Below are 9,837 nucleotides of genomic sequence, written 5' to 3'. Positions count from 1 at the left end.
TATAGGATCTTATGAGAATTAAAGCTCCATGCTATTTCCCTATTTCTATTTCACAATCATTGGGGTTTCATGTATTGAAAAGGTTGGAAAAAGTTTGGCGATTAGTGATTATACTTGTCACTGCAAGGGCCTTTAACAATTAAAGAGTTCAACTGGAAAATTTTGGCTAAATTTGCACATTTTGTTGAAAGATAGTAATCAAGTTAAAGTTTTGTGTAAATATGCTTTGTTATGCGCCCATTTAAAATTTTTGTCAATTATGTTTTGCTTCATGGGCATCTGATAATTATCAGTTTTGCCTCAAATTTGTTGGTACAATTGTTTAGCTTTTGGAAAACTTAGTATGCTATTATTTATTGTTCGATTTGGCTTGTGGCAAGTTTAGGGCAGGAAAAGCCTGTAGGTTTAAGGTTCTAGAAGAAGGTATAAGAAAGGTTGAAGGTGTGTGGGGATTGAATAGGACAACATATTGTTTGGCGTTGACTTTCTTAAGATAGTTCTCTAGCAATTATTACATGTTGAACTGTTTACACTTTTCTATAAACATTCAATTGAGTATATTTTAAGACATTTAGTGAAGGTCATGATGTGCAAATTTCTTGTTTGAAGCTGAGATGGTTATTTGAAGTTAAGGTTTTGAACCACGTTCATGTTTTTCAAATCTTTGTAATTAATGTATGCATGGTGGTGTCTCCAGGGAAGATCCAAGTATCTACCAAGTACCTAACTTGTTGATAAAAGATGAATAACTTTCCCCAAACGAGGACTCTTTCTGCATTGAACAAAAAAGATGTAGGTTATCTTTTGCCCCTCAAAAGCAAGTTTTATTCTTTTGAATTTTTTTTATTGCAATCCCACTACTTGTCATGAAAATATAGATTGATATTTTTATTACATGTTTAGATTAATTTGTTAATTTTATGTTATTTTTCATATAAAAAAAATTGTTAGGTGGTTCAATTGATATTTTGTTGTAACAAATACATATTTATAATAATTAATTGTTTGGAACAAATGTCATTGAATACTATTTGCGACAGTAACCAAATGGTTGCTAAAACATAGTAAGCATTTTTAAATTAAAAAAAAATTTGCAATGCGAAAACGACAAGTTCACCGTTGCAAAATGTATTTTCCACTCCCATATTTCCGTCCCCCATTTGCCGTTGCATGGACCGTTGAAAAAAAAAAAATTGCGATTGTATTTCTATTTTTTGCAATGTCTTGTAGCGGTCACAAAAAGTACTTTTTTTAGTAGTGAAAAGACGTGTGGTCTGTTTGAAATTGAATTGATAAAAATAATAACTTAATTTTTTTTCAAAGAGTAGTTGATTATCATAGTTAAGATTCTAATATCCTTTTGTATAGTTGGTTATATGCATCCTTGATTTGGATATGGCTTTCTAGAGGTGGATGGTTAAACAGTTTTTGGAGGAAGAGGCTTATCAATGTATATGTAGGCTTTTGTGAAACATTTTTGATGTTGATAGAGGTTGTATCTATAATAGGGATCTTTGCATTTAGCTTGAAGATTTATGAATATTGAACTATAGAGATTTATTCCTCAAAAAACCTATAGAGATTTAAACAATATGGACTTTATTGGTTTTATGTCTTTGTTCAACTTCATTTGCCTCTTGAGAAATTGCATGCTTTCAAAAAAATTTATTATTTTGTTGATATGTGTAGACGTGCCCGAATGTCACGGGCTCCGCGCGCAAAGGCGCGAAATCTCGTTTTGTTCATTGGACTACTACAGTTCGGACTCAATGTCACGGTTCTGAATCTAATCTCGCAAAGTGCAATGCAAGACTGATAAATCACCAAAGAGTCTAAATCCGACAAATCGTTTTTGGAAAACTAATTTTTATAAAGAAGTGCCAAACATGGACTGCTTTGCTAGATACAGAGTCGCTACCTAAATGTTTTGTTTTGGGAAATTTAGGAAACCCTGACTCGTGCCTAAGGCCACGTGTCCGTCATCACCAAAGTTGCCTCAGCTCGGGAACTTGGGTATGAGAGGGGAAGGTCATGCAATGAGCACCCCCGCTCACTCGATCAAAGATCGGTCTTTACTAACATGATGTTTTGTTTTTAAAAACACATGTGTTCTTATTCCGATTTATTAGCCTAGAATTACTATGTGATGCGCACAACACATAAGTATAGACTAGATCGCCTAAGTTGGAACAAAATATCTCATGTTTGTTTGTTTGAAAATGGTTTGAAGGTGCTACTCGCAAGTAGGTTAAGACGTGGATTTGCCACCCTCGAGTGGGCTTTGAAAACATGATTTTGCCACTCTTAAGTGGGCTTAAAAACTCACATTTCGATGAATTGTTCCAATTCAAGCAGTCCAACCTTCACCCACAGGCATTCAGGCAGTTAATCATTTAAGCAATTAGCCTCATGGCAAGCATGCTATCATGGCAACACTAACACACACGCAGTATGCTAAAGCGTAAAAACTTACCTAGTACGCCGAGCCAAAACCAGAGCTAGTTAGTAATCAATGCATAATCCTAGCTATGTCAACAATGCCTAATGCAATACATGCAAAATGCAGCTAAGATAGGCTTAGCTATTCTAAGATGGCATATGAAATGCAACTTGATAACATGTATTCAAATCAGAATTGAAATACAATGCAGTTAGTATGATGTGCCGAGCCAGGTGCATGCAAGACAAATGAATGGATGCACGTATGCAAGCATAAGGATGCTAATTGAAACATGCCCTAAAACTAACCACTGAAAAACAGGTAAGCAAAAAGGAGAAAGACGTGGGGTTGGAAGACATTCACACACTCATGCACACTTATTACAAAATTTGCCCTCTCAACGGAGGGTCCGAATAAATAATACAAACCAACTAATTAATTAACTACCCTAGCTAATTAATTATTACAAAACTTCTTAACTAATTAAAAAAATTAATTAAGTTACAAAACCAACCAAGTAAGAACAGAAAGAAGCTAAAACAAGCTGCCATAGCTCTGCCTCAAAATGATGAATGATGCATGCTCGATCGGCTTCGCTCGGAAATCCGTTGCCATGCCTCATGTTGCCTCTCTTTGCACTGTTTTGTACCTCTGAAAACTGTGAAAATCTCTGTGATGCTTCTAAACCACCTCATGGATATACTGAGAGGCCATCGGCCAAGGGAAATGGGTTATCGACCATTTTTTAGTCCATCGGCCAAAGATTGTTAGCCGATTGGCACTGAAGATAACCGATCGGCCATCTCTTCCTGCAGACTGCTCCTTTTTGCTCCAACAGACCACAAACAGAGGCATGGCAATGTATTTGCAAGAAAATATGTGTGTAACTACACCCCTTATCATGTTTGAAACTCAAAGGAGTGTAGTGCTCGACTCTCGAGCTATCAATCACGCATTCCAATGCATCATGATGGCCAAAGAGGCCGAGTTGCACAAATGAATGCCACATGAATGCACAAAAATACATAAATGCCTTGACCTCTATCATGCATGATCAAGAGTGTCGGCGACCAGGAATTGAGGCACGTTTCGTCACTTCAAGTACGAAACGTCCCTCGTTCCTCGTGTTTGGTTTGACACGCCAAACCAAACACAATGCAATGTATGCAACATGGAGAAGCTATGCAATGCGACATAAGCATGCCAAATGCAATATGATTCAAGTATGCACACAAGACTAAGGTAACAAGCATGCCAAATGCAATGCAACCTAAACAAGCATGTGACAAAATGCAAATTAGCAAGCATGGAAAATGCAACCTAAACATACAAACATGCATGGCATGCAACAACATGCATGGCATGCAACAACATGCAAGGCATGCAACAACATGCAAAGATGGACAAGCATGCAACAACATGCCAAGATGGACTTAAACCAAAATGGGCAGACCTCAGCCATGCCCAAATCAGTGGCCAAAATGATGACTTGGAAGCATGAAAGCACATACAAACATGTACACACTTAGGTTCATAAACAAGGCAACAAGACACCAACTCTTAAGAGCACTTAAAGAGTGGGAAGTATGAACATGTGACTAGCATTATGAGCTCTGAAATCATGCATGGAATGGTGCCAAACCATCAAAACTACGCAAGTATGGCATGCAAAAGGCTCAAAACTTGAAGCTAGCAATAGGGATTTGCACTAAGGCTATGCAAAACATGAGGCAAATGGCAAGTACAATCCAAAACAATCCTAGATCATGCCAAAATGAGTCTAAAACAAGCATGGAGCAAAGCCAAAATAAGCCAACATGAAGGGCATTAGGCATGATGCATACATTACACTACACCTATTAGGACCAAGCATGGCATGACTTAACCAATGAAAAACAGAGTTATGGCATGTCAAAATAAGCCCAAAAACCCACTGAAATGGCATCCTAAATGCTTAAGTACAATGGCATGCACAAAGACCCACTCTTAAGGCATGGAACACAAACCCTTCAAAGCATTAAAGAAGTGACAAGTGTGAATGCATGACCACACTAAATGAACTGAAATCTCATATGAACTGAAATCTCATATGAAATGATGCCAAATCATAAAAATGGTCTAAGCAATGCATGCTAATGACTCGATGTACAAAGCCAACAAGCTAGATTGAACCATGGCTATACAAAACAATGCATGCATGACCAAGACAATGCAAAACAGAGCTTGAGTATGGTAAAACATGACTAAAAGCTCCTTTGAGTTGAGCCAAAACATGCAAGAATGATGGTCCAAATGCAAGATGCATGTTAAGGCAATAGAGAGGATTACACTACAAGTGCATGATGCATGTAAGAGGCTACCAAACCAACTTTAGACAGAGGTATGGCATGACAAAATAACACCAAATACTTGCTGAAATGGGGCCAAAACATGCCAAGCAAACATGCTACTATTATGAGCCACTAATACTAGCATGTGAGACACAAAGAGAGGGGGGTGTCCCTCTCCTATCTAAGACTTCAAAATCACTTCTCCACCACTAAAAATCCTCTAGATTTTAGTGGTGAGAAATTCAAAACAAGATGTTTCCAAAGCTCAAAAAGGAAGGCACAAAATAAGGCCAAACAAGGCCTAAGAGGGGGTAGACTACCCCAAACACAAAAGTGATCTCAAACAAACATCACAAGCATGAAAAATCCGAACTTATTGTAGTTTAGAGTTAAGCTTAAAACAATATGCAAGTATGTCTAAAAGCTTAAGCAAGAATGGAGGATTAAAAGGTAGTTGACTCACCCTTGAAGAACACCTTCAAGAACACAACTCCAGTAGCCTCCTCTGACCAAAACCAGTCCAAACACCAAAACCAACTCCCTAGTACCTTAGCAACACAAGGATGGTGCTCTAGTAGGTGTTTGTGTGTAATAGTATGCAGAAAACACACTTTTGGGCACAAACAAAGGCAAAACAAGAGAGAGAGGTAAAATATATAGAGAGAGAGATATAGAACTTTGTATCTCAATTTTCTGAACCTCTGGAAAGGGAGGAGGACCTCTGTCACGACCCCATTCCGTCCCTAGTAGAATAGTGCCGTGATGGCCAGTAATCCGAGATTACCGAAGGCCAACTTTCAAAATTCACACACAATCAGAGTATTACCTATGGCTAACACGTGCGGAAGCAATATATACAAATCTAATTAGTTCATAAGAGCAGTGCATAAGTTAAATGGAATGGCATACATCTTTACATAGTTTTAATACAACAAAATAAATTACAAAAATACATCTTGACCAAAAGGCTTCTCAGCCATCAAATACAAAATACAATGAAATACAACTAAGAAGCATAATCTTCAAGATGCTGCAAAAGTGTAAAATCCAAAACAAGTGGCAAGTACATCTAGGCGTCACCACCATCCTGCTCGTCACCTACATATATATAGAGAGGGGTGAGCTTGGATACTCAGTGAATGGTACAAATAATAAATGGGTTTACATGAATGATTTCCAAAATCTTTATCAAATCAAGATACATCACACCTTGTACAAAATCCAAGGGCAAATCAAGTTTATCTAACAAATCTTTCAAGGCTTTCAAGTTTCGAGAGATGACATTAACAAAGGTTGTGCTACAAATGCTTATAGTCCCCTAGCACGTATGGACTTTCAAAAATTGTACTACAAATGCTTATAGTCCCCTAGCACGTACAGACTTTCAAAAATTGTGCTACAAATGCTTATAGTCCCCTAGCACGTACGGACTTTCAAAGATTGTGCTACAAATGCTTATAGTCCCCTAGCACGTACGGACTTTCAAAGATTGTGCTACAAATGCTTATAGTCCCCTAGCACGTACGGACTTTCAAAAATTGTCAAGACCAAGGCTAATGCTTGATACACAAAATAGGGATAATCATTCATGCTTAACAAATATTTTTCCAAAACAAGCAAGGCAAAACTTTATCAAAACTTAATAACATAACTTTATTAAAAATACCACTCATATAGTTCTTCGAACGTCGGGGTCAAGGCAATTCCAAGTCCTACAAACACATGGCAAAGTCTATTGAATGTACTTCTCAAAACAAGTCTTGCATGCATGTAAACGACCTCGGCATTCTTCAAAACTAAGTCAAATCAAAACAAAACACAGTTTCTTATCTCGGGAAAACATGCTGGGCAACTACCAGGTCTAGCCCGAGGTCCCACACCTCCTTGCTGAGGTGTGGCCTCGATGGCCACATTCAAGGAAATGAAGTCGGGAAAATCTGGGTTTCCCTCTCTTGAAGAACATGACGAACATGAAGAACATGAACATGAGGAAGATGAATGCAAAGACCATAATTTGCTATTACAAAATCTGAGATTTCATGCTAGGAATTCAAAAACATGGACCTGGGTACCCATATTCAAGGATCTTGTGAGAACAAACACAAAAACATGAATTTTAATGCGAACTTTCGGATCGCACAAGACTTTTTCTTCAAGAACACATGAACACTATTTTCTCTTTCTAAAACCAACTTTAAATCAATGCATGACGTGCAGAACAGGTTCGATCGTGCAATGCAGCTAGATAAACAATAAAAACAACAAGAGTAAATCGAGAATCTAACCTCAATACACGAATCTAACGGTTTGATCTCTAGAAATCAAGCTCGAAAGCCCACTCCCTCACTCTAAAACTTCTTCTTCTTCCTAGAGCTTCTCTCTCTCTACAAGGCAAAGATATAATACAAAATGTATATTTTCTGGGTCTGTCGACTGACTTAACCCTTTGCAGGGGTACGTGGCAACGGCTGGTTGGCTCTACTCAAAAGGTGACTGAGTGAAAAGACAAGACTATGACAAAGTGTACTCAACAAGCTAGGCGGCAAGGGCACTCCGACAAGTAATGACATCGGCTAACAACAAGACTTCGGTAAGCAAGGGGCAAGGACCTCGGCTAGAAAGGACAACACTTGGCCTAGCTGTGCCACACCTTGGCCTAGATGTGCCACACCTCGGTCTAGGTCATACCAGTCTAGGAGCAAGGTCACTAGGGTTCAAGGGTAACATCTCCGCCTAGATAATACACATCTCGGCCTTGGCGATGAACACCTCGGTCTAGATAGTGACATCTCGGCCAACAAGTCGGAGCGAAGGCGGAGTCAACCAAAGTAAATCCCAAGATGGTCTACGATGCAAGAGGTTCAAAACTGACCTAGGCTCAAGGTGACCTTGGCTAAACCCACACCGGGCAAGGTACAAAGCATGTTGTAACACTTAAGCGAACAAGGACAAGACTTGAAATGCAAGCTTAACAAGATAGAATCATATGAATGCATATGAGTATGGTTAGGACAGTGTGAGGGTTATTACAACCTCCCTTCTTATAGAATTTCAATTCTCAAGCTTGTTGAACAAGCTTGAGTCTTGAATGCAATCCCTCCATACACGTGTATGGAGGATGAGAAATGTGCTCACCAGCTGTCACAGCTGGCAGAAAATAACTGCAAAAAGCAGATGGAAAGGTCTCGGCTAAAAAATATGGTCGATCAACCAAAAAGAGTGTCGATCGGCCAACACTTTTGGCCGATGGAAAGAAAACAAGGCCAATGGCATCATGCCTTAGCCGATGGGTTGTAGGGATGGCCAATAAGCCACCATCTTCCCTCAGAAGCAAAAACACAACTCCTTGGTCCACAACCAAGCACAAAACCAACAAGTTGAGAGATCCTAAGGTAAGGCGCGCAACCGAGACCTTCGGGAACTCAAAACGAACACGAGCATGGGTGATCATCGAGTGTTCAAACGATGATGTCCAAGTCTTGAGGACGGTCAAAAATGGGGTGTCTATAATATGACTTTTTTTTTTTGGTTTGGTTTGGTTTTTGTAAGGTGCTTTAATGGTGGTTCCTCTCACTTGCAATTTTCATGTTTTGAAGGACTCCTATGGAGTTTCAGTTCTTTCCCACTTGTTCTTTCATATTGGCTGACTCTTTTCACATGGTAAGAATATATTTATTCTTGCTTTTAATTTTAAACTTATTTGATTGCTACTTCAATAGTTAATGAAAACTATTTGTTATATTGTTGCTTCATTTTTTAAACTTACTGATTTGGATGCTTGCCATTTTAAGTTCACACTAAAAAATTGTATAGGTTTTTCTTTTCATTATGAATACTTTGGTGTGGTCATTCAGCATGTTATAAGAAGCACTGATTGTGGTATAAGATCCAGTTTCTAACAAGTGCAAAAAAAGACAAAAAAAATGTCTGCTTTCTAATGAGAGCATGTATCCACTCAAAATTCTTAGACATTTGGTTTGCGACACTCATGATAACATAATATCCTTACCTTCCTAATGTGGACCTTCATAATGATGCATGTACTTTTGATGATTTATATGTAGATAAGGCCATCCCACACGATCCATACCATTTCATGCTCCTAAAGCGACGAGAAATTTGATAGGAGTGAAGGTTTTGGTGATGATTTAAGCCCAACTAAGGGACAGAGATATGGTTATCCCTTTTACCAAAAGTGACTAATGACTTGTACTTGTGACTTGTGACTTTTTAAGGATGACGTAATTTGGATGTCTTCTTTATGGATGATGTATATGGATGTAAATTGTAAATTTGATTTTGGTAATCTATATATTGTGTAGATTATTGTTGTGTCAATGTTGTAAATTTGATTTAGGGTGCCAATTTGTTGGGCACAAAATGCATTCATGTTGCAAAAGTATAGACCAATTGATTGCATAATTGATTGTCTACCATTATTAGACAAGTCTAAACAAAACAAATTTGCTCCTAATCGATTATGTAATTGATTGTGAAATTGTAACAAGTCTAGTGCCTATTAGATCCAAATCGATTACACGACTGTGAAAGTGCCTAACAAATCCTAATCATTCACTATGAATCGATTGTAAATAATATCCAAGTAAAGGAAGGCAACTGATTGTGCACAAAAAGTCACACAATTTGCACAATCAATTGTGGGGTTTTATCCAATATCATCTATGCAAATTGATACACACAAAATCAAATTTAGCTTATTTAAATAATTGATTGGCAATTCATTAGAGATTTTGAATTATATGAACACAACAGAAGAAAATGTAACATTCAAACACTTTGAAAAAAATTAGCTAACTTTCATTCACTGAGTAAAATACTTGATATATACATACAAATACAAAGTAATTAATGCTCAATTGACCAAAAAATATTGGGCATACAATGAAGCTACTAAATTGCATTTTCTTCTTAAAAAAATAGTTTCTTTCTGAACATTCATATCCTTTGAGAATCAGAAGCAGTTTCAAGTAATGGCCCAAACTCATCATACTATGCCCTAGCAATTTGTATCTAGGACAACTCAAAGCTTATTGTAGAAACTATGAA

Source organism: Camellia sinensis, chromosome 4 (genome assembly GCF_055761805.1).
Source record: "Camellia sinensis isolate YWXY chromosome 4, ASM5576180v1, whole genome shotgun sequence".
In the NCBI taxonomy this organism is placed as follows: domain Eukaryota; kingdom Viridiplantae; phylum Streptophyta; class Magnoliopsida; order Ericales; family Theaceae; genus Camellia; species Camellia sinensis.
The sequence above is the reverse complement of the archived record's forward strand: the minus strand, read 5'-3'. Positions refer to the sequence as shown.